Source organism: Hemicordylus capensis, chromosome 12 (genome assembly GCF_027244095.1).
Source record: "Hemicordylus capensis ecotype Gifberg chromosome 12, rHemCap1.1.pri, whole genome shotgun sequence".
NCBI classification, from domain to species: domain Eukaryota; kingdom Metazoa; phylum Chordata; class Lepidosauria; order Squamata; family Cordylidae; genus Hemicordylus; species Hemicordylus capensis.
This window is the reverse complement of record NC_069668.1, coordinates 5,738,975-5,764,721: the sequence shown is the minus strand read 5'-3', so window position 1 is coordinate 5,764,721 and position 25,747 is coordinate 5,738,975. Positions and strand designations below refer to the sequence as shown.

At 44.7% G+C, this 25,747-nt stretch overlaps 1 protein-coding gene across 7 annotated transcripts in view; it reads left to right on the top strand.

The window, feature by feature from the left end:
- The window catches only part of BRIP1 (BRCA1 interacting helicase 1), a 294,634-nt gene that overhangs the window by 94,671 nt on the left and 174,216 nt on the right, over window positions 1-25,747 (top strand). The window lies entirely within an intron of this gene.

The window sequence follows — 25,747 nt, the reverse complement described above, 5'->3', positions numbered from 1 at the left end:
TTTCTGGCTGGAGCTCATGAATGCTGCCCAGATTGCCACCGTGGTGTTCACGAGCAGGGGTGTTGAGGGGGGCAGCAGAATGAGCCATGGTGGGAGGGAATCCCCATGTATTCTTGGAACACTACACCCAGTTCTTTAAGGCAGCTGTGTTGTTTTATGGGTTTTAATATCATGGTGATTGTGCCCCTGGGTGTCTCCTTTGTTCATGTCCTAGGATCAGGCAGCGTAAGGGTCACAGTTCCCCCTCAATCTGCTCTCACGATGCCCCAGTACTGGGCAGACATCTGTGCCATTGGCACAGGGCATGACCAGCTTAGGAGCCGTGCGTCTGGACACACTTCTGTACCAGCCATGCTATTGCCACACTCGAATCCTTTACTCTCTCTCTCCCCTTGCATGCCACTAAATTATGCTTAATGGCAGGAGAAGTTCTTCTGAGTCAAAAAGTGTTACCAATAAAAAGTGGTACGGACAGATTTGTAAGGCTTCTCTTTCATTCCTTGCAGATCTTTTCTCTGCAGGAATTGAATGTCATGCCATTTGGCTGTCATGTATACAGATCTGCAGAATGAAGGCTGTGAAATGTGGATTTTTCCACACACTATTCATGCTATCGACACATGGTTTGCTGCTTCACATAAATAGGCTGTTGGGGGCACGTTCAGTTTGTGCAGAAACATAAAACTGGCGTATGTGTTGAAATTGCCTTAGTGATTGGTTCTTGCGTATTGGCTCTCATATATACGGGGTGTGTGTGTGTGTGTGTGTGTGTGTGTGTGTGTGTGTGTGTGTGTGATTTTAAAACTTTCATTTATAGTTCCACTTAAACCCTCAGTTATCTTGTGGGTTTCTTGATTTTACATATATTCATCAAGGGGTTTCTCAATGGCTCTTCAGCTCCTCAAGCTAACTTGTTTTTCTGTCTGTCTTTTTTGATATAATCCAAAGTAATATATTTTAGGACTGGGAGAACATTTGGAAATTCCAAAATTTAAAATAGGGGGAAAATGTTTTTCAGGGTTGCTTTCTTGTGTCAATTGTGAGTTTTGCCCTAGAATGAAAATGAAGCTTTCTGTGAGATGCCAAAGGTAACTTTCCTATGACTTGGTTTCTACATAAACATTTCCTGCAAGTACATTTTTGTACAGCCTGCAAATTTCATGAGCTAAATGAACCTAGTTTATCATTTACAAAAAAATATCCTTTTGTTCTCTATCCTTTACTTTCTCTTAAAAGGCCATGGGAATTTTAAAATTGAGTCTGCCACCATGGTCAGGTAGCAGGTACTTCAGTTGGATGTGAAAATCCTGAATATCTCCAGTGCAACTGATGCACTGGATACATGTACAAAGGTAGATGTGCAGTTGGACCATCCCTACTGGATGCTTCAAGGATACAGTTTCACCCTCCTGGATATCTGGCTCTTGTCAAATGGAGGTCAGATCTTTTACTAGCCTTTGAATAAGTACAGTAGAAACATTTTGAGATATTCAAGCCTTGAGTGTGGAGGGGTGAATTCGTGGACAAACTGAAAGGGCAGTAAAAGAAATTTTAATTTCTTTTGAAGTTACTTTGAATGTATTGCATTTATTCTGAGATTTCTTTTGATTATTATTAAACAGATCCCGGGTTTATGTTTCAAAACCTTTCCTGCACACGGTAGGTTTGCTAAATACCTGGGTAAACAACCAAATTGAAATTTGTATTATATGATCAGGCAAGTTCGGGGGCGGGTGGGCAGGAGGAGAGTTTTCTGAATTAGCATCCATAAAGTTACAAAAGATGGTAGTCTGTTTAGCCAGGCTTGTTTAAAAGCACGAAGATTTGAGCGCTGGCTGTTAAAGTGAGTCAATGGCAACATTACAAAGTTTAAACAAATGCCAAAAAAACATTTTCCAGAGGACTGGGATTGTAACAATACCATTAATGAGGGCAAAGAGGTTTTAATGCAATTTGCACATTCTAGAGTTTCAAAAAGAGGGTTTGAGTTAGTGCATTATTAATGTGTGGAACATCTGGAACTGTGTAAAAGCCACAGACATTGAGCAAGTGCAGAGTTTCCCCACTAGGCCTGATGCTGACTGATTTCCTCCCTAGTGAGATGGCTTGTTTTTAAGAAGCTTGAGACAGTAAAATGACAATATCCAGATAAGAGAGAAATGTTCCATGCTGTGTGTGTGTGTGTGTGTGTGTGTGTGTGTGTGTGTGTGTGTGTGTGTGTGTGGTTGCAAACTGGACTTTAAAATTAGGATTATTTTCCCATGAAGTTGCAGTACGTAGCATGCAATGGAGCATCCAACTGTCTCTTCAGCCAGACAGTTACTTTAGCTTTAGAGCCCCTGAATAAATGTCAGTGGCTGTTCTCGCTGGCAGAGAGAGCCACAACACAGACCCATTCTTAACAAAATCCATATAGGATCTGGGGGACCTCGATGGCCATCTCAGTCGACACCTGATAGGTGCAGGGAATCCGGAGCTACAGGATCCCCAACAGATGACCATCCAGTCTCTGCTTGAAGACCTCCAGCAAGAATTGTTGGTTTTATAGCCCAGGGGTTCCCGACAGGAGGTATTAGTATCCCTAGGGATACTTGAAGGGCTCCCAGAGTGTACTCGGAGCCCTCCTGCCTCCCCACACTGCAGCCATGTGATTTGTTCCCCATTTGAGGATTGCTGGCTTGAAGCCAACATGTACTCAAGAGATGTGCCCACTGCAGAAGAGGAGGGTGAAGAGTGACCTCCTCTGCTCGTGATTGGCTGGCTACATGCTGAAGCTCAGCTGGCTCCTCCCCACGCCCTGACTGACCGGCTTCAGAACATTAGCACCGAGTATTCCCACGGAAATCAATAGGTGGTACTTTCATTGATTTTAATGGGACTACTCATGAGTAATTTAGTCTGGATGTGAGCCAGTAACTGGAGAAGCCCGTCTCATAGATGTAACGTTCAAATTTGTGTGTACACACACACAATCTCTGGAACTTGAGCGACAGGTTTTCGACAGAAGTGGTACTCTTGTTTAAAAAAAAAAGGTTGGGAGCCTCTGCTGTAGTCGAACTGCTTTTACCATTAAGAAGTTAGTCCTGATATTCAACTACTGTCTGCTCTCCTGTAACTTAAACATATTATATTTAGGCAGCAACTTTGCCCTCATCTATGTCACGTCCCTTCAGGGTATTTGAAGAGTGCTAATATATCACACCCCAAACTTCTCTTTTCCAGGCTAAACAAACCAGGTTCTTCCAGCCTGTCCTTTGAATCCAATTTGCCTAGGTTTTGTTGAAGCACAGTGCCCAGAACTGGACACAGTATTCCAGATGAGGTCTGACTAACATAGAACAAAGTGGAGCTATTGCTTCTCATGGCTCAGAATCCATGGGGCTGTTGAGGCAGCCTAAAATTGCATTAGCCTTTTTTGCTGCTGCATCACACTGCTGGCTCATGTCCAGCTTGTGATTGACTGCAGGCCAAGATCCTTTTCTCATGTACAGCTCTCTCTCTCCTTTTCCCTGTGTATATTACCGCAATAGGATGCATCCCATCTCTTCACCAAATGTCTTTGCCTACCACAAACAATATCAGAAGTACATTGGACGCCTCTTGATAATCCCCACAGGAGTACCCCATACTGCTTGCCTTTTTTCATGTCCCTCGTATTGATTTCTTGATCTTTTAAAAACTGTGCAATGCAATCCTGTTCATGTTTGTTCAGATGTAACTCCCATTATGCCCAATTGTGCTGACACCCAGGTAGGTGTGTATAGGGTTACAGCCTCGGTTTGCTATCACGTTGTTCCACGAGAGTATTCAGACTGACTCTCCAGTTCAGAAACTAATCAGGTCCTTGGCTCTCTAGCTTCACTATTGCTCAGAGCCTGCAGCCCATCACCACATGAAAATTGTAAGCCTTGAGATGTTCATTCCTCTTGCCTGTTAAAAGAAAAAGAAGAATCCCCCCCCACACACACACACCCTACCAGGAACATAGGAAGCTGACATATACCGAGTCAGACCCTTGGTCCATCCAGCACAGTATGGCCTACCCGGACTGGCAGCGGCTTCTCCAAGGCTGCAGGCAGGAGTCGCTCTCAGCCGTATCTTGGAGATGCTGCCAGGGAGGGGACTTGGAACCATCTGTATGCAAGCAGGCAGGTGCTCTTCCCAGAGCAGCCCCATCCCCTAAGGGGAATCTCTTAAAGTGCTCATGCATGTAGTCTCCCATTCAAATGCAAACTAGGGCAGACCCTGCTTAGCAAAGGGGACAAGTCATGCTTGCTACCCCAAGACCAGCGTTCTCCTCCCATAAGCCCAGCGCTCTAACCTGCTCCGTTATTCTTCATTACTAATGAAGATCTGGGTCAGATGTTACAAACTCTTTATGATTTGCTGGACTCCTGTGAACGTGTCTCTGGCACTTGCTCCTACCACGATCCTCTGTGGCCTTCAGTTAAGATGTCAGAGTCTGCATGATGGCCACCTTGCAGTAGGGATGTGCACGAACCGGTCCGCAGGCCACGTTGTTTATTTATTTATTATTTCTCTGTGTAAACCGCCCTGAGCCATTTTTGGAAAGGTGGTATAGAAATCGAATTAATAATAATAATTAATAATAGTAGCTCCTTAGGAGAGGAGAGCTGGTCTTGTGGTAGCCAGCATGACTCGTCCCCTTAGCTCAGCAGGGTCCACCCTGGTTGAATATGAATGGGAGACTGGAAGTGTGAGCACTGTGAGATCTTCCCCTTAGGGCGGTGGAGCCACTCTAGGAAGAGCAGAAGGTTCCATGTTCCCTCCCTGGCAGCATCTCCAAGATCGGGCTGAGAGAGATTCCTGGCTGCAACCTTGGAGAAGCCGCTGCCAGTCTGTGAAGACAATATTGAGCTAGATAGACCAATGGTCTGACTCAGTAGATGGCAGCTTCCTCTGTTCCTAGCTATATCGAGGGCCCTGTGGATTGGGACTGCACTGAGTGGGATGGGGTTTAAGGAAGGCTTTTAGCCTCCCCTGCAGCTGCTGTTTCCCAAGAGACAACATTTCCATGGGCTGCTATGGGCGCAATGTGTAACATGTCATGTGGACCTTACTTGCACACCAAACTAGGCCTAGCATTCCAAGGAAAATGCTGCTAGACAAGATGGAGAGTTGGAGGAGCAAGTTAACAGACAGGTTGACATGACATTTTTGTCGTGCCAAAGTCCACCCCACGGTGGATTGCTGGAGGTGAAAGCAGAAAACTATAGGGCTGAGTTGAACAGTAGCTTTCTTCCACTGTCTGCCGTGTCTGGCAACATATAGCCTGCATTCAGGCCCCTCCTTTGCTGCTTGCAAGGTCAGTAAAACCCTGCTAACCCGCCTTGGATGGCGGAAGAGAGAGAAAGTCTCCTCCCTTCTAAGATCACTCTCTGACCCATTGAGAGTAACTTTTGTCAGCAGTGCCTCTTACCACTATCAAGACGGTGACGTTAGACCCGGCTGGCTGGCTGAAATGCGACCAAGGATGGAGCCATGAGAAATAATAGCTCTTCAATTTTTAAAGTTGATACATTATTTTGTGTAGCTGGCTATTTATTCACTTGCTTGGCATCATTTTTTAATCTGTCAAGTTCGGTTTCTCTGCTTGGATGGCTACTAGTCATGGTTAGGCAGGCAGGTACGGACCACCCAGGTTCCATAATTTCAGTCATGTTGCGAGCGGGTGGCTGTAAATCTTATAGAGGATTAGTAACTACTGAATCAATCCTTTCCCCCATCAAAATCCCTACAGAAAGAAAAGAAAAAGCACTGAAAAATAATAGACAGTAGATTGATCTTTGGTCCTGTCCTATGGGAATGGTAGAACGTAGTCCTCCCTTATACTAGAGCAGCATTTTCCCTGTGCCCATCACCATCAGCAATGAAGGTAACCTGCCTTCGTGCCAAAACATGTCGCCATATTGCTGAAAATGCCCCCCTTGAGTGCCCCCACCCGAGCCACAAACAGAGGAGAGCTGGTCTTGTGGTAGCCCATATGACTTGTCCCCTTAGTGAAGCAAGGTCTGCCCTGCCTTGTATATGAATGGGAGACTAGAAATGTGAGCTCTGGGAAGAGCAGAAGGTTTAAAGCTCCCTCTCTGGCTTCTCCAAGATAAGGCTGAGAGAGATTCCTGCCTGCAACCTTGGAGAAGCCGCTGCCGGTCTGTGAAGGCAGTACTGAGCTAGATGGACCAAGGGTCTGACTCAGTATATGGCAGTTTCCTATGTTCCTATGCCAGATGCACTGATCTGAATCAGCTCTAATAAAACCCACTTTAGCTGGAGGAATGGAATGGCGAACATTTCAGTGGTATTTTTGAAAATGAAATGCTGAAGTTAGGGTGGAAGTGTCAAAGCTATTTATTATTTATTTATTTATTACGTTTTATATCCCGCTCTTCCTCCAAGGAGCCCAGAGCGGTGTACTACATCCTTAAGTTTCTCCTCACAACAATCCTGTGAAGTAGGTTAGGCTGAGAGAGAAGTGACTGGCCCAGAGTTACCCAGCAAGTATTATGTCTGAATGAGGATTTGAACTCGGGTCTCCCTGGTCCTAGTCCAGCACTCTAACCACTACACCACTCTGGCTATGCAGGGGTCTGGATTTTAGCAGTAGTGTGTGAATCCGGGTAGCTCTTAGTGCCAGAAAAATTGGCACTTACAATAACTTTAGGGCTTGTGCACCGTATCCAGGACTGTGTGTGTGCTTCAGTTCCACAGCTGTGCAAAAGGCGGGGGTGAGTGGGAAGTTGTGTGTGTGTGTGTGTGTGTGTGTGTGTGTGTGTGTGTGTGTGTGTGAGTGATGTTAGTCTTGCGTGCAGAATTCAGCTTCCTGCGGGAGGAGCCATAGTTCCATTGTTCCGAGCACCTACTTTGGATGCCGATGATCCCAGGTTCAGTCCATGCCAGTATCTCCACTTGTGGCTGGAACCCTGGAGAGCTACTGCTAATTAATGCTACCTAATTAATGAGGTAAATGGCTCAGGTCCAGGGTCCCTGAGAGAGTGCCTTTCTCTACAACATCCCCAAGGGCTCATTGAGATCACCAGGAGGAGTCCATCTTTGGGTGCCACCAGTTCATCTGGTGGCGACCCAGGATAGGGCCTTCTCTGTTGTCGCCCCCAGGTTGCGGGATGCGCTCCCTGTGGAAATGAGAGGATTGTCTTCCCTGGAGGCCTTCGGGGGAGCCTTAAGGACCCATCTTTTTAGCCTGGCTTTTAATTCTAACTTGTTCTAATGGTGATTTTAATCTGCTTTCAATTGGTTTCTGGTTTTTTAATTGTTAGGTATTTCTGGTTTTAGTGTAAACTGCCCTGGGCCACTCTGGGAAGGGTGGTATATAAATCAAATGAATAAAACAGAGCATGCAATCATGAGGTATGACTCATGAGGTTTGACTCAGAAGGCAGCGTTGTAAGTCTGTATGGCATGTCATATATTCTCTACCTTTTGGGCCCATTTGGCCCCTCACTGAGCAGAGAGTTAGGGTGAGGAGGTTTCTAAGGTCCCTTCCAACTCTATGATTCCCTGAAACAAGCAACTCATCTGGTCACCTATGGTGGGTAAGAATTTTCCACAGGTAACCAAGAAGCAGACGCTTGAGGAAAGCTCTCTCTCTCTCTCTCTCTCTCTCTCTCTCAGAATTTACAAACCACTTGCATAGGTATGTTTAGGCTAATAACTTTTGGGTGCTTTTTTCCCCTCATTTGTTTGCAAAACGCCCTCTCTATTATATTTTATTGTTGCTTGTTTTATTGTTGCATATATATATATATATATATATATATATATATATATATATATATATACGCATATATATAAAATCTCGGATGCTGTTCTTGACTGTACACTGCCCTGAGTCTGTGGATTGGGTGGTATATTGAAGCTCGAAAGAAAGAAAATAAAGAATGAAAATAAAGAAAGAAAATAAAGAAAGAAAGGCCAAAATTGAGAAAGTCATGCCATTTAGCAGTAGTTCAAATCTTAACTGGCAAATAGATTTAAAACTAGCTCATAATGCTCCTGATGCGGACACACACAGTCTCAAATTTAAAAAAAGATATTTGAAAATTGCCATGTTTTTGAAGCATTTTAATTGGGCAGATTTGGAAATGGCTTTTTTTTTTTTTCCACTTCCTGATGATTGAAAATTGATATTTGTATTGTTTCCCCCAGTATTTTCCAAGTGTTTGGTGAGGTTTTATTTTTTATATAGCATCCAAGTAGAAAGCTGTTCAAGGCACAGTTTATGTCCTTCCCAGGGACATAAACATGAGAGCAGAGCTGTGAGTGTGGAGAAAACCGCTGGCTATCCTGATCAAATCCCTACTGAGATGAGGCACTTTAAATATGGGCCAGCTGTTAGGATTCCTGGGGACAAAGACACAGACAGTTTCACTTGAATGGTGCCAACATGTTGCTAGCAGTCGAAGGGACGAGGCTTCCCAGTCCCGCGCCAAAGGTGGGATAGATTGGTGGGTTACAACTGGGACCTGCAGGGGCTTTCAGTTTCTGAAGTGCCCTGTGGCACTTGCTTTTTACTTGGGGGAGGATATTTTCCAACAACAGCTTAACATCACGTAAAGTGGAACCCATAGCGACAGTTGGTGGCAGATTATTGGACATCATGTCTAAAAAAATTACATGCCGTACTGGCAGATGGAACTTTTTTCCACTGAATTTCACACCCTGGATAGCAGCGTCCTTTAATATTTAATCATGCTGTTAGTTTAAATATCTTGAACATGCAGCAGCAGAAAAATAAACGAAGCATTCGCCATTGTTTATTCTCTTTTTTATTGAAAGTACAGTAAACTGGATCAGTGGTTTGCTAATTTCCACCTCAATTAACCATTTTCCTATATTTCTCTCTTCTCCATCCTATCATGTGTTCAGGCACATGAAAACAACTTAAGCAACAGTTACATAGGCTATTTCTTATATGCTGCATTCCATTGGTGAGCATTTGTGCTTTCTTTCTAAGCATTTTGCAGTGATTACAAAATGGAAATAAAGTAGGAGTGTGTGCTCCAGTTGCAAATAATAAGCAATTCATTCCTAGAAACGTTACTGGGAGGAATATACATATGTGGCTTTTATACAGCCTTCCGAGGTTGCCATGACCTAACCATTGTTCTGTACCACTGCAGCCTACAAAGTTCCCACTCCCTTTGGCATTTCTTAAAGGTTCACTGCTTGATGTGATTGAGATGTAAAAGAATCCAATGCCCCAGTTGACTGATCACAATCTTATGATGTTTATGTCTAAAGTCCTATCTGTGAGGTGTATTATTAATGCATTAATGAACAAAGGTACAATGTCAGCCAAAGCAGCTAAAATTTGCAACATGAAACGCTTTATTGCAGAACAGATCACTTTCTGTGGCTTTCCGTGGGTGAATTCAGATCTGTACATACCAGGTCTAATTCTCTATCTGTGTTAGTCTCTATTGTGCACTTTAGGATGTGTGGAGATGTACCTTTGGCTGCTGATAACGTGTGATCAAAAACCAGTAGCAATTGTATTTTTTAATGCTGTAATTAGCACCTGGCCATTAGGATCATCAACCAATCAAATAATGTTTGATTATCTGCCTTCTAATTGATTCACCAATTAAATTTAAATATACATATTGCCCAAACTTCCATATAATTATTTTTTAGAATAGTGATGCAAGTGTGTGATATAAACAAATTGCAACTATTCATATTTCTTTCCATATTAACAGTAACATGCCAAAATCAACATGGCATCTTAGTTGCTCGTTACATGGGATCTCCCCCATTAAAACAGCTCCTCACTGATTAATCAAGTGAAGCTCAGCAAAATTAATTTCAAGCGTGATGTACTCCATAATTGTTCTTCTAGCAGAAACAGTGCTGGTGTTGCCATTAGAAGTTCATTTTTCAGAGCTTTCTTTTTCATCCAAGCTACAGTTCAGATAGTGTAAAGAAGACAGCATTGTTACCATAAGGTTAGGTGTTTCTGACCAAGTAGAGACTCCCAACACCACAAATATATCCCTCTGCACCAAAGGTTAATATGGATCAGTTACATCTCTAACATACAACTGACATCCCACAGTTGGATTAGCTCTGATCAAATCCACAGATTTGAGCTAGGCCAGCCACAGCCTTAAGTTCCCCTCTTGTTTACATCACTTCATCACGATGCTCAAAGTATGGGTAGAATTTGCTTGGTGATTGTGAATTCAAGGAGTTGTGATGATCAATGGATACCAAATGTCTGTGGCAGGCCTGCTCAGTTTTGGCCCCCCCAGCTGTTTTTGAACTACAACTCCCACCATCCCCAGTCTCAGTGGCCAGTTGCCAGGGACAATAGGATATGTAGGCCAACATCTGCAGGAGGGCTGAAGTTGAGCAGCCCTGGTCTATGGGCTACCTCTAACCTCTACCTCTAGAATAGCATAGTTCATCCAATCTAATGTTTGTTACACAGAACTGCGAAAAATAAAATATGTATTAGATACAAAAGCAGAGCTGGAGCAGGTAACAACACAAGGCCCAAAGCACTTATAAACAGTATTGGGTCATTTTGGAGAACCACTACCCGCTTTTAAAAAGAAACATTTGAAGCCTTTAAAAAGGTTAGAGGAGAAGTTGCACACATTTTCTTTTGTGATTCCAAAGATAACCCTGCTTTAGATCAGTATTACCCACATCCTTCCCATCTCTGCCGTACCTATCTTGACTCCCACTTCCTCCTTCAGGAAGCAAGGAGACCAAAAGATCATAGAGGTTTTTTCCCTGGCAAATAGAGATGTGGAGAGCACTCTGGACTGATGCCCATGATACAGAAAATATATTTCTCAGTTAAGCGTTGGTTGACCCTAGAGTATTAGCTGTTCTACTACCCTGAAGGAAAAGGTTTGCTTTCATTAAATATAGATGTTATATGGCTAGCGCTGCAGAAATCCACTAGTCTACTAGTCTGTGACAAGTGAAAAATGATGCCTGACAAGTGAAAAAATCCTGACGAATAATGTACCAATATAGCTTGATGAGTAAGTTATTTTGTCTGGCTGATAAACTGAGCCAACATTTCTTCACCCCTGTATATGGCTACTGTAAGGGAATTTGTTTATACGAATTGCCACCAAAATTCATCCGAAACAAAAATCTGAGATGAGTTTTGAACTTCATGCTCAAATAGGACATCTGAGGGGTTTTGAGGGAAACAAAAGGTTGTTTTGAGAAGACTTTGAGAGACATGAAATTTTTCATGGGGTTCCATGTATCCCTTACGCCACTGAATTTTGAGGAATGCCAAGGTAAATATGGAGGTCCCTGCTGGGGCCAAAATATGTGTAGAATTTTGAAGAGAGTTAAAAAGTTGGTTCCTTAACTTGAAATCTGCAATGGAAACTTTTTAATTGACAAAACACAACTCTTAAAGGTTTTAGTGAATCACAGGGTAGCCACTGAGAGCTCTGCATCAAATAAATACGTTGCTTCTGGACTACCGAGCATTTTGCATAACCCATTGCTCCATTGGCAGGCCCAACATATTAGCTGTGTTATTCCAGAGTCTTTGGCGTGCAAAACATTTCATTTTTCATTACTGTTGTCACTGTTCACATTTTCCATTATTTAAGGGGGTAATTGAAAAATTGATGGTATGTTGGTACCAGAGAGACATCCCGTAGACTGCAGTGTTGATTTATGGCACATAGAACATAGTTCAGTACTTCAGTTTCCTGCTGGTGAGTGGCACTTTGTCATTGTCCCTAAAGAAAAATCATACCAGTGAAATCCCCCGTGTTCACCCCAGGTTGAGTGATGCATACTCTATCTTCAGAATTGACAATGAATTATTCACCGTTTATTGTGCTAGTGTGCACACATAGTGATCATCATCTTGTACACAATACAGAGTTTATCACTATGTTTCTGGGCCTAGTTTAATTATGTAGTTATGATGTGTGGCATTACTGTGATCAAAACCTTCACGAGACACATCTGCACATGTTAGAAAATGGGGAGTAAAATCTGGAGTAGTTCTCATAGCCTTGACACAAATAGAACTGTTTAAAAAAAACAAAAACCAATGCCACCTATGGAACATGCCTTAAGGAGACTGGCTGGCACCCAATGCAAGCCCAGAATTTCCTGCACTGCACAGGAATCCTCACTACACAAACCGAGATCTAGGGAAACTTCTTTTCACATCTTTTCCTGACAATGACCACTTGGACAAAGAAGTCCAAACAAATTTTGGACTCCTGAACCACCAATGTGTCCAATGTATTTGAACTGTTAAAAAACAAATTGGTTAAAAAGTACTTAGAGCATAAAAAAAGAAACATACACACACACACATACCAAGTTTCATGAGTACTATTTGTGTAGTTTTAAATATTCTGTTTAATCCCCCATTTATACACACACACACACACACACACACACACACACACACACACCCCTACATAATTAAATCAAACTTTTGGGGAAATATTTCAGTTAAACCCAATACAACATGTATTTCCTATCATATCACTTAAAACAACAACAACAAATAAACAGCAATAGCAATTCTGATTAGATTAATTCACTATAAGAGAAGGAAAGGAGGTGTACCAATGGACGTACATGTGGGGAAAGTCTTTAACTGCTGGAATAGTTTTCAAAGTACTAGTTTTCCAAACAATATATATCATTGTTCTTTATCTTCTCCTTTATAATAGTTACAATTATATATCCGTGTGTGTGTAAAAAGTGTATTTCTATATATTTGCTTTTTGTTTATTTATTCATTCATTCGATTTTTATACTTTAAGATGTCTTTTAATAAGTACTTTGGAGAACTAAATAGAAATATGCAAAGAAAAGCTCAATACATTTAAGGGGGGGGGAAAGCACAGGTTAGTTGTTTTCAAACTTTCTGCATGCAGAAATTGGTTCCATTTGTCACACAAGGGTGGCTTATCCTTAGAGAAGACGCAGGATTATAGTAAACCCTTACCCTTTTAGTGAAGAAAATGTTTCAAGTAGCCTGTAATTTCTTAGTGGAACAATGCTACTTTGCTTTGCCTGGAAGCTGCGGTAGGGACGGGGTTTGTGTGTGCTCCTCGTCCCAAGTCTATCCTGAGGATGGGAGCCCCTTCCAATCTCCTAAGACTCCCAGTTCCACCCAAGGCTAGGTCTTCCCAAGCTCTCATGTTAGGTCACTGGGTTCGCTCTGTCTTTTCTTCCGTTTCTGAAGTTTTGTGCTGACTGTGAGTAGAACTTCTGTTTGACCCTTCAAACACATTTCCAGCCCACTGGAGACACACTTTGATTTTGAAGCAGTGCTTATTCAAAAAGAAAATTCTGGTCACAAACACAAGAGCTCTGAATGGCAGTAGGGGGGGAAGAGGGAAGCTTTTAGATCAATGTTAGTCTCTCGAGTGCCTCTGACTTCTTGCACTAAGGATGATGCCAATACTGTAGTATTTATTAAGCAGAAGTGTAATGGTGGCTCTCCTATTTCCAGGCTCTCTTACTTCCAAATTATACAGAATTGCTGTGGCTGCGTCGTCATCATCATCATCATTATTTTTTTGTGGTGTCTGGAAACAGTTTAATTGCTTGCTGTCCCAGAGATCTGTTTTTCAGCTGCATTTTTCATAGAACAATCTTTCAACCGTTGATAGCGTTGGGATGTGGATGAAGCACACCGTAATTTAGACTGAAAGTTCCTTGGAGTTTGCAAGTTTTCCAGTCAGTCAGGCCTCTGAGCTGGTGCCAGCGTAGGAACATTGGAAGCTGTCTTATACAGTCAGACCATTGGTCCATCCAGCTCAGTATTGTCTACACTAGCTGGCATCAGGCAGGAGTCTTTCCCAGCCTGACCTGGAGATGCTGCCAAGGTTTGAACCTGGGACCTTCTGTGGGCACAGCAGTTACTCTGCCACTGAGCTACGTCCCCATAAAGGGGAGTATCTTACAGCGCTCACAGGTAGTGACCCCTGGAAGGTGCTCACATGTAGTTACCTGTAATGGGCCTGATGTATTAATGGTGATTAGGAGACGGGGAGCCAGTTTGCAGGTATTTATTTATTTATTTATCATGTTTTTATACCGCCTGATACATACATATCTAGACGGTATGCATGTTCCGTCCCTTCCTCCAGAATAAGTTGCCTTCTACCTTCACCATGATTAAGGGAAATTTTGGCACAAGTCTTTTGTGGTTCCTGCCTAACAGGTTCCTACTTAAGCCAGGGTTTGAAACCTCGATTAAGAGGGAGCTCTGATGACACTAGCCATAGCTAGGTTTGGTGCTGATGTGTTAACTGCAGCATGTTATCCTGCAGTCTGTTTCTAGTCTCTTAAGATCAGACTTCCGTTGACACCAGCTCACAAAGGCAATCTCCTTAAAGAAAGAGAAGGATGTACTCCATCATTTGTGAGTAAAACACAAGTGTTTGGGCCATCAAATTGCACAAGGAGAAGAGCTGGTCTTCTGGTAGCAAGCCTTTGCTAAGCAGGGTCAGCCCTGGTTTGCATTTGAATGGGAGACTACATGTGAGTGCGGTAAAATATTCCCCTAAGGGGATGGGGCCGATCTGGGAAGAGTACCTGCATGCTTGCATGCAGAAGGTTCCAAGCTCCCTCCCTGGCAAGAGAGAGAGATAAGATAAGATTGAGAGAGACTCCTGCCTGCAACTTTGGAGAAGCCCCGGCCAGTCTGTGTAGACAATACTGAGCTAGATGGACCCAGGGTCTGATTCGGTAGAAGGCAGCTTTCTCTGTAAGTCAAGGCATGCTACATGTAGACTGACCCAAAGGTGTGGCATCTGTGACTCCTTTAAAATTATAGAAACATGTCTCAAAAATCCAGAAGCATCTCATGGATGTAGGTAAAATAAGATTCCTCCCTCCCTTCCATCCTCTTTGAGAGAAGCCTGCCTCTCTCTCTCTCTCTCTCTCTCTCTCTCTCTCTCTCTCAACCATTTTTTGAACCTTTTGAGAATCCATTTCCAAAGAGTTTAATAAAACATATAGAGACCGCCTCACACTTTGAAAACTATTATTCCCCTGGGTGGGAAAGTGACTAGCTGTGAACGTTAATGGCTTCTTTCTGTGACTTTTAACCTTCTACCCAACTTTCCTTCTGCCTTTTCAGGCCCAAGTGCTATTGTTTTCCTGGATAACCCTCCTCTTGAGGTAGCATCTCCTATGAGGCATGAGAGTGATATATTTTATTTAGCTTTATTTATTAGAGGCATTTCAATAGCACTCGCCAAAAGAACAAGAGCATAAGGCTCTGTTGGTTTTTCCCCTTTCAACTTTTCTCATGGATTCTTCATATAAGCAGAAGTGCTACATGTTAATATCTTATGGAATAAAATGGAAATGAGGGACCCAGAAATTGTAGGGCATGATCCTCCCGAAGTTGTGCTCTCCTTGCATCCCATTAATTTTAGTGGGAGAGATTTAAGCACGTGTGTTTGAGCCATTGAAATCAGCAAGGTTTAAACTTAACTGGCTGGATTCTCCCCTTAGTATTTATTTTGTCTTTTGTTTGTTTTAACTTCTGCTGAAAGTGAAAGTTATTCAGAAGAAGAAAGATTAAATGCTCAATTGTTTGTCCTTCGTCTTTGAAACTAATATAACACTAGCAAAACCTAACCTAGTCAGTGTATTAGCGCATCACCTTAAGCTGGTGGTAATCAGGTGGGGTTTTTTGTGTTTTTTAAAAGCAATTGCAGTATTCCGTAATACTGCAGGAGCTAGGTTCAAAATATTGCACTGCTGGCTACTAGCTATTACAGGTGGAAACTTGCAAATCATCTGAGAAAGATTCTCTAAACGCTTTGCAAGTTTCCACCAGTGTTCCCTCTAACAGGGATTCCTAGATGTTGTTTACTACAACTCCCAACATCCTCAGCTGCAGTGGCCTTTGACAGGGGATTCTGGGAGTTGTAGTCAATAACATCTGGGAATCTCTGTTACAGGAAACACTGGTTTCCACCAGCAATACCTAGTAGCCAGAAGTGCAATATTTTGAACTAGCAAAATATTATGGAATACTATTATGGAATACTGCAATTGCTAAAAAGCTGACGTGCTAATTCATTAACTAGGTTAGGTTTTGATAAGGCTATCTGTGCAACATATTCACCATAAAGTTGTAACTATGCAACTTTACTAACTGACTTCAGTCCCCGACGTTAGTGGGATTTACCTCCTCCATTTGAGCTGTTTGAGTGGCAAACAGTTAGTAAAAAGTAAAGTTGCATAGACACGACTTTATGGTGAATATGTTGCACAGATAGCCTTATCAAAATAAATAATAATTGGCCAGGAAAACTCAGCCTCTCGGTCACCACTTGCATTTTAAGAGATATATTTAAGAGGCACAGAGAACAATTTGTTATGGGGCACCCATATAAATAAAGCATTGTTGGTACATTTTCCAACACCAGGGTTGACGTTCAAGTAGGAAAAAACCCAAGTATGAAGTGACCGCTGGCAAATGTCATCCTCCAGTCATTTCCCAGTAACCCACCGCTCTTGTGGCCCACTGGTAAGGTTTTGACCCAATGTATGAAGAACTGTTTCAGGGCCCCACCCCAATCCATAACTTCTTATCATCCGTGATTGTCAGTTTATTATAGGCAACCTTGGTGAGGAATATTTCAGATAGCCTGAAAGGTTTGCATGGGTATGTTCGTGCGGCAGGCACAAAGGCTAAGCTACCAAGGCAACCATCACTTAGAAGTCTAAAGCTATCAAGGGGCCAGCAGTGGCTTCAAATGCAGGTCTCAAGGGGGGCGAGAAATGGAGGATGCTCATTTCATTTCTCTGTTATTCACAAAACTGGAAATAATATTAGCTTTTCAGGTTTTGGTTTTGTCTGTCTGGAGCACTGCACCTTCATCTTGTTTGGATTAAGTTTCCCTTTCTTCACCCTCATCCACACACTCCACAGCTGGCACATTTATTTATTTATTTGCTTTTTAAAAGCACATTTGTATACCTCCATGAACCCATATCTCGAGGCGGCTTAGAGATAAATAGTTCAAGGATTGTACGTCCTCCTTGGGGTCAGTTAAAAATATGAGACAGAGCTAAGTGTCAACCCCAGCCCAGGTACCTGGAGGACGTCACTTAGTGGTTAGATGTTCAAGAGTATGGGGGCAAGATGGAACCTTGCGGAGCACCAACTTGGGAAACCTTCCAGGAATGAGTGTCAGCCACCTACATCCTGTGCCTCCCACACCCATCCTTTTCAGGAAGCCCAGAAGGATGCCATGATTGGTGGTATTGAAAGCTGCCAAGGGGTCCAGGAGAACTGACAGGGACACACTTCCCCATTCATCTCCAGGGGCAAGGCACTTTTAGACTTGTAAACATTCATAGGGGCCTGTCCTCTTCTTCTCTGCAAAACACCATGCATATTGTTGATCCTGCTGTCGTCGTCCTCATCATCATCCTCATCCCATTTTGTTCTCACAACAACCCTGTGAGGTAGGGCTGGGAGGGAGAGTGACCAACACAAGGCTGCCCAGTTAAGGTACTGGATTAAACATTTTAAAAATCCTTAGAAGACTTCCCTTTCCACTCAAGTTTTTTAATTTAATTGTGGTTTTAAATTGTTGTAAGGTCTTTTATTTTTGTGTGCTATGTTGTTGTGAGCCGCCGAGAGCGGAAGTTTGGGGCGGCATACAAATTTGATAAATAATAAACAGGGATTCCGTAATTTGAATTCTTTATTGGCATTTAGGAGAGCCCTAAAGACCTACCTGTTCGGTCTGGCCTTCCAGGGTTTTTAAATTGTTTTAAAGGGTTTTCAGTGTATCGGGTTTATCTGGATCGAGATCCGTCGACTGCCATAAGAATGGGTTCTGCGCCTGTGCAGGAATCCCTGCGGTAGCCATGCCTCAGCTTGTCGAGGCGTCCAAGCCCCGCCCACACGCAGCACGTGCTATTTAAGAGCGGGGCTGGGCGCCATGTTCCTCAGTTCTTCTCCGACCGCCTTCGCGCGTGGACCTCGGTCTGCTGCCTCTTCGTCAGAAAGTTACCTCAGTATTCTCTTCAGAGACGATTTCTTTTTCTCGGACTGATCACTTCATGTATGACCCTCTTTTTCTGGCTGACAGACTCCTCTAAAGTTGACAAGGAACGGCTACCGACAAACGACTGGCTTGACGTGGACTTGACTTGACTTCCCTGTTGTCGCGCTATGGCGGACAATAAAAAGTCTTTTAAGAGGTGTAAGGGTTGCGATGCGAAGCTCCCTTCCAAAGACCTCCATGAATTATGCCTTATGTGCCTGGGCGAAGAACATAATGTTTCAACTTGTAAAATTTGTCTGTCTTTTTCGAAGCAGACGCGAAAAAATAGAGCGCTTTGCCTCAGAGCAGCAATCTATGATGAGGTGTTAAGTCCCTCGACACCGGGCACACCTCACCCCTCGACATCGAGAGCTCAATCTGCTTCCACACCGCGTTCGAGATCGAAAACTTCGACGTCGACGCATCTGGGATCTCCACGTTCAAAGTCCATATCCTCGACTTCGAAAAAGTCCAGACCTTCGACATCGAACCGTCCATTGCCTACGAGCAAAGTCTCCTCGGTTGCAAAGACATCCTCGACACCGAACAGCCGTAAGCGTCGAGTTCCATCGACCTCCAGCAGTGACCCCGACGCCGACGAAACAGCGACAACATCTACGGCAAAACATCGACGATTGATTGATCTAACGGGAGATGCTACGCCTCCCCCTACTGCTCAACATCGACCATCTTCAACGCCGACTCGCCCATCGACGCCGAGGCCGTCGATACCGAATGTTTCAGCTTCGAGAGCAAGATCCCTCTCGCCTGCTCCGACACTGGTTCCCTCCTCTCCACCTTCAACACCACCGCCTCTGGGACCTAGCGCGCTGCTGTCGCTACACACGCCGTTGATTACTGCATCAAGGCAGGTCACCCCTCGATATCGATCTCCACCCCCGAACTTCGATATCGACGGAGATAGTCAAGAGGCTGAAATTGGTCTACATCCGACTACGACTCAGTCGCTCCTGTCGCTCTTGGACTCCACAGCAAGCACACCTTCACAAGCCACGTTTCGAGGTTTTCCGGCATCGGAGGAGGAGTCTCATTCAACTTCGACTCATCCTGTCCACGAAGTACCATCGCTCTCTGCGGCCCAGCTGCAAAGCCCTTTGCCTTGGCACACTTGTGGGTTCACCCATACCCCCCCACCACATATACCTGGTTTGGGCCCTGCAATCTTGACTGGTTCTCAAACCTCTTTACCATGGGAACCACTGACGTCCCTTCCCGCCACAGTGGCTGTACGCACGATATCTGCGTCTACTAATACTCCCTCCACAGCAACTAGACACTCAGCGACGCAAACACCTACAGTTATCACCTTCAATGCCTGCGTGCAAACGAAACCACCGGTAACCCATTCCGTAGCGGCTCAGACAGCACCCTTGCCTTCACCTTCCACTCCTTCAGTGCGTTCTCAGGGGACCGCACCTACCTCTCCAACAGCCTCGCCTTCTGAACATTATGGCTCGTCTGATTTCGAATCGGACCCCGAAGGAGAGGAGACCATTATTGAACCTCCCACGGATGTGGCACCGACAGTGTATGTTTCACCCAACAAAGAAATGAAAGCGTACCACCATCATGTGCGTACCATGGCAGACGCCCTAGGGCTCGACCTACGCTCCGAACTGGCGACAATAGACGATCCCGTCTATAATTTTATGTTGAAGTCACAATCGATGGCCCCAGTAGCCCTCCCGATGCTCCCTGTAATCACAAGGGCAGCTAAATGTGCTTGGGAAGTACTCCATACTTCCACCCCTACTTCTAAAAGGCTGGAGAGCCTTTATCGTATAATGGAAAAAGACAATACGTACCTTCTAAAACATCCGGCTCCCAATTCCCTCGTAATTGACTGTGCCTCTACGTCAAAATCTGGGAAGCGGCATATTGTTCCTCCTGAAAGAGAGGGAAGGAAATTAGACCTCTTAGGCCGGAAAATCTATTCAACTGCGTGCCTCTCAATCAAAGTTGCTAATTACGCAGCGTGCACCGCCAAATACACTCACAGTCTTTGGGAAGGATTGTTTACTGAACTTGACAACCTGTCACCGGAGGAGTTCAAGGTTAACTTTCGAAAGGTCCTGGAACGCTCAGGCGATCTGACTAGGCAACAACTCAGTATTGCCAAACACCTAGCTGAGAGTGAGTCCAGAGCCATGACGGCCGCTATCACTCTTCGCAGGCATGCTTGGCTCCGGTCTACTACCTTGCAAATGGACATGAGAGAAAAGATAGAAGGTCTTCCTTTTGACGGCTCCGGCCTGTTTAGCGAAACCACAGATGCCACAATGGAACAACTTAAAAAATCTAAGTTTACCGCGAAAACGTTTACCGCACAACCATCAACTTCTACGTACGTGTCCAAGTACCACTCCACGTATAATAAGCAGCGCCCTTCTTTCAGACAACAAGACCGTAGAGACTTCCGCAAGTCCTACCAGCCTTATCACCAGCGCACTTACCAGAACAAGTTCAAAACAAATCAGGCCCAACGTACCAAAGGGCCAGAAACTCAGAAGCGCCTTTGAAACTCAGGTCCGTCCACCACCAATTCTCCTCCCCATCCCCGCCGTCGGGGGCAATAACATCTCAACTGATGGGTCCCTCCAACGACCCCTGGCCAACTCAACCCTCCATCAGGCTGGCAAGCCATGCCCCCGCATGGCAACATATAACATCAGACCGTTGGGTCTTGCAGATCGTATCTTCAGGATATGCCATCGAATTCAAGTCGATTCCACGGTTCAGGGGAATAACATTCATCCCTCCTCCCTCTACACTACGGAAGGAGGTCAGGGAACTACTGGAGAAGGGGGCAATCGCCCCAGTACGGTGGACGGACAGACAGGATGGATTCTACTCCCGTTATTTTCAAATTCCAAAACGGGACGGGGGCATCCGTCCGATTATGGACTTACGCAACCTAAACAAGTTTGTTCATGTCAGGAAGTTCAGAATGATGGCGTTGCAGCAAATCCTCCCGCTCCTCCAAGGGGAACAGTGGTTGGCAATGCTGGATCTCAAGGATGCCTATTTCCATGTGAACATTCAGCCTCCACATCGGAAATTCCTATGCTTCACGGTCGGTCACCAAGTGTACCAATACAACGTATTGCCCTTCGGCCTGTCCTCCGCCCCAAGGGTCTTTACGAAATGTATGGCGCCAGTGATTGCCTACCTGAGAACACATGGCATCACGGTCTACCCTTACCTGGACGACTGGCTCCTGACCTCAAGGGATCCAGACGAGTTACGTTCGCAGATCCATTATGTTCTGTCGGTCCTTCACGACCAATTGGAAAAAGTCACACCTGGAACCTATGCAGGTGGCAAACTACATAGGAGCGGTATTAGACACAATGCGCCAAAGAGCATACTTACCAGAAGAAAGGTACGTCTTGATCAAGGACATGGTAACACTCTTTCGGGATCGCCCCACCCAGACGGCACGCTCCATCCAACGCTTATTGGGCCTTATGGCCTCCTGCAATGCGGTGATTCACTATGCCCGTCTAAAAATGAGGAAGCTACAGCTCTGGTTCCTCTCAGTTTTTCACCCTGCAGGACACAACCAAGAGAAACACCTACTGATACCTACTCCCATACTTCAATCTCTCTCCTGGTGGACGGAACGCAGGAACCTCCTGGAGGGAGTACCTTTCCCGCTTCCTTCCCCAACAGTCTGGCTAACAACGGATGCCTCCCTGCTAGGATGGGGAGCGCATTGTGCAGGCCGGCAGACGCAGGGCAAGTGGTCCCTCAACCAAACTCAACTCCATATAAACTTCCTAGAATTGCTGGCAGTTTTTCTGGCTCTACGGTCCTTCCTACCACTGTTGCAAGGCAGCTGTGTACAAGTACAATTAGACAACACGACAGCGCAAGCATACATAAACCGCCCAGGCGGGACGGTCTCCCGGAGCTTGTGCGCTCTAGCCCTCCAGATGTGGCACTGGTGCATCCGCCACAAAATTTACCTTCTCGCAGCCCACATCAAGGGCCTAGAGAACAGCTTGGCGGACAATCTCAGTCGAATATTCCTGAACGACACTCACCACGAATGGGAAATCAATCCAAGATACATCAATCCGCTATTCTGTCAGTGGATTCGTCCATCAGTGGACCTGTTTGCGACCTCAACAAACAAAAAGTGTGCTCGCTTCTGTTCCAGAGCAGGTCACGACCCACTATCATTGGGGGATGCTTTTCAGATAGACTGGTCACTAGAAATGCCCTACATGTTTCCACCTCAACCCTTAATTGTCAGAGTGGTGGCTCGACTCCTAGCACACCCAACTCCCTGCATCCTCGTGACGCCATGGTGGCCGAGACAACCATGGTTTCCACAAGTACGCAGACTGTCCGGAAATCTTTACCATTGCTTCCCACCAGAAGCGGACCTCCTCTCGCAGGACAATGGCCTCGTACTCCACCCAGACGTTCTCACTCTCCGTCTGACAGCTTGGCGAATAAACTTTTAGATGATATATTGTTGAACCAAAGGAAATTGTCAACCAGGAAAAATTATCACAGCAAATGGCTTCGATTTAAGGCTTATGCGAAATCCCATGGGTTTCTGCCAAAACGGGCCTCCGTTCATCAAGTACTCCTCTGCTTGTCCACTCTTAAATCGCAGGGCTTGGCAAATGTTTCTATCAAATTTCACCTTGCCGCCCTATCATCCGTTCACCCGGGCTGCGACGGTGTTACTCTCTTCTCACCCCACCTCAGCAAAGCCTTCCTGAATGGCCTCTCCAATGTCTATCCTCCAGTAAGACCGCCGGTGGAACCTTGGAGCCTGTCTTTGGTCCTTTCTTCGCTGACGCAAAAACCCTTCGAACCTCTGGCCTTGACGTCTTTGAAATTGCTGTCCTTGAAAACCGCGTTCCTGGTTGCCATCACGACAGCATGTCGGGTGAGTGAGCTCACTGCATTGAGAGTTGACTCCCCGTACACTCAATTTCATGAGGACAAGGTGCGTATGTGACTGGATCCCGCTTTTCTGCCGAAACTATTTTCCGATTTTCACTTAAATCAGGACATTATTCTACCTCCCTTCTTTAGGAACCCACAATCGGCCCTGGAAAGGTCCATGCATTTGCTGGACTTTCGTAGAGCCCTTCTATTCTATATGGCTCGTACGAGGGACTTTAGAGCCTCTTCACGTCTCTTTGTATCATACCAGGGCGCTACCAAGGGATCTCCAGTTTCTCGTCAAAGATTGTCTAGATGGCTTGTCAACCTCATCGTACTCACGTATGAGATACAGCATAAAGCACCTCCGAAGTCCATCAAAGCCCATTCTACCAGGGCTTATGCTTCATCGTCCGCACACCTCTCAGGGATTGGCTTCCTGGACATATGCAAAGCAGCTACCTGGTCGTCCAATCTCCCGTTTGTCAAGCATTACGCCATAGACGTGCGCTCTGCTGCAGAGGCTAGTTTTGGGAGAAGTGTCCTAAAAAGGGTGTTGCAATAGCACTACTGCACCCCCCTCCTTGGGGAGCTTGCTAAACACCCATTCTTATGGCTGTCGACGGATCTTGATCCAGATAAACAGGTTGCTCACCTGTAACTGATGATCTGGTAGAGATCCATCGACATCCATAAGACCTTCCCATCCTTCCCCTCTGCAGTAGTGATGCTCCTCTGTGTGCGTGCTGCTTACTATACTTACCGTATCTATTCGTCTCCACTCATGATGTCCATCTGCGATGATCGCCCTCCTCGGCGGTCGTCGAAAGAACTGAGGAACATGGCGCCCAGCCCCGCTCTTAAATAGCATGCGCTGCGTGTGGGCGGGGCTTGGACGCCTCGACAAGCTGAGGCATGGCTACCGCAGGGATTCCTGCGCAGGCGCAGAACCCATTCTTATGGATGTCGACGGATCTCTACCAGATCATCAGTCACAGGTGAGCAACCTGTTTTTATAAGGTTTTGAATTGTTTATTTTTAGCTGTTTTAATGTATTTTAAAATTTTTATTCCCGATCATTGATTGATTTTAACTGTTTTATGGTATTTGTGAACCGCCCTGAGCTATTTTGTAAGGGCGGTCTAAAAATCAAATAAATAATAAATTTAAATCCAGATATTTCCATTCTATCTACTATACCACACTGGCTGGCTGTACCAGTTGTGCGCACGTGCACGCGCGCGCACACACACACACACTTCTGCTACTAGTTAACCTACTCCTTCCTTGCTAGTCTGTAACGGGAATTCTCTTTCTTCTGTGGTGTTGGCAAATGCTAAATAATGCTCTTATGCATTTGTAAATGGATGCCACTCCTCATTCAAATGGTTGCTTCTGAGCACATGAGACTTAAAAATTTCCATGAATTTGCAAGCATTAAGCACAAAGCGTTCTTACCGTTAGCTTCACGTGCCAGCCAGAGTTGCTGAGATTCGATATTGGGATTTAGAGGAAATGAAGTTGAGCACTAAATAACCATCTGAAGTTGCTGAAGAGGTAGTTGGGTTAAGAGAGAGGGGATCCTGTGGCTCTGAGGGGATCCTGGAGGCTCTCTGAGGCAGCAGTCTGGGGATCCCAAAAGGTCCCAGAGGGAGTGGTTGACACAGCCTGAAGCAAAAACTCTTGAGAGTTTGCAGCAAAAGAAGCTGGAGGGAGGTAAAACCAGGCAAAGCTTGAGAATGAATAGAAAGGGCAGAATGGCTATTGCAATTTAACACTGCTTTAAAAAACACACACATATTGATTATTGTTAGATTTTTATGTTGCCTTTCATTAAAGCAATCTCAAGGCAGTTGAGAGGTAAGAATTGTATGCATCGAAAGTAGATTTGTGTACTACAGAACAGGCCAAAAGGCAATGGGAATGAAAGAGAATTGTATTTATTATTTATACAGTTTAGATGTTTGATGGGTCCAAAGAGGATTACATAATATGAGTAAAATACATATTAAGTTCTTCATGGCCTCTGTGAAGCCCCACACATGGGATGCACACCCACGGATCACAAAATGGAACTTCCTAAAGCACTGAAGAGATTCTCTCCCCATCCCACCACAAACTGCTACCTTTTTATTATTATTTTTATTTTTATATTTATATCCCGCTCTTCCTCCAAGGAGCCCAGAGCGGTGTACTACATACTTGGGTTTCTCCTCATAACAACCCTGTGAAGTAGATTAGGCTGAGAGAGAGAAGTGACTGGCCCAGAGTCACCCAGCAAGTCTCATGGCTGAATGGGGATTTGAACTCGGGTCTCCCCGGTGCTAGTCCAGCACTCTAACCACTATACCATGGAGGCACTTTTTAACGTGGTGATTCTCTTTATTTAGCAGGGGGAGAGTAACTGGCCCTATCCACCTGCACATTCCTACTTTACTTACTTACTTACTTACTTGGCCCAGCCTACTTACTTGAAACAAACTGCAATCAGTAACTTACTTCAAACCTTAATTACAGATTGTTTATTTCAGACAAGTAGGTTCGACTGAACCAAGAATCGGTTGGTTTGGAAATTGCAACCAACCTGGGTTTATTTTAACCTAGATCGGGAAGCATGCTCAAATAGGAAAAGATGGGGGAGCACAAGGGTCTGGAGCACAGAGCCAAGCTTTAACTGAAGTTTGTCATGATGAATGAACTAACCTTTAGTAAAATGTTTTAGCTGTGGATTGCTCTGTATAACCACTAGG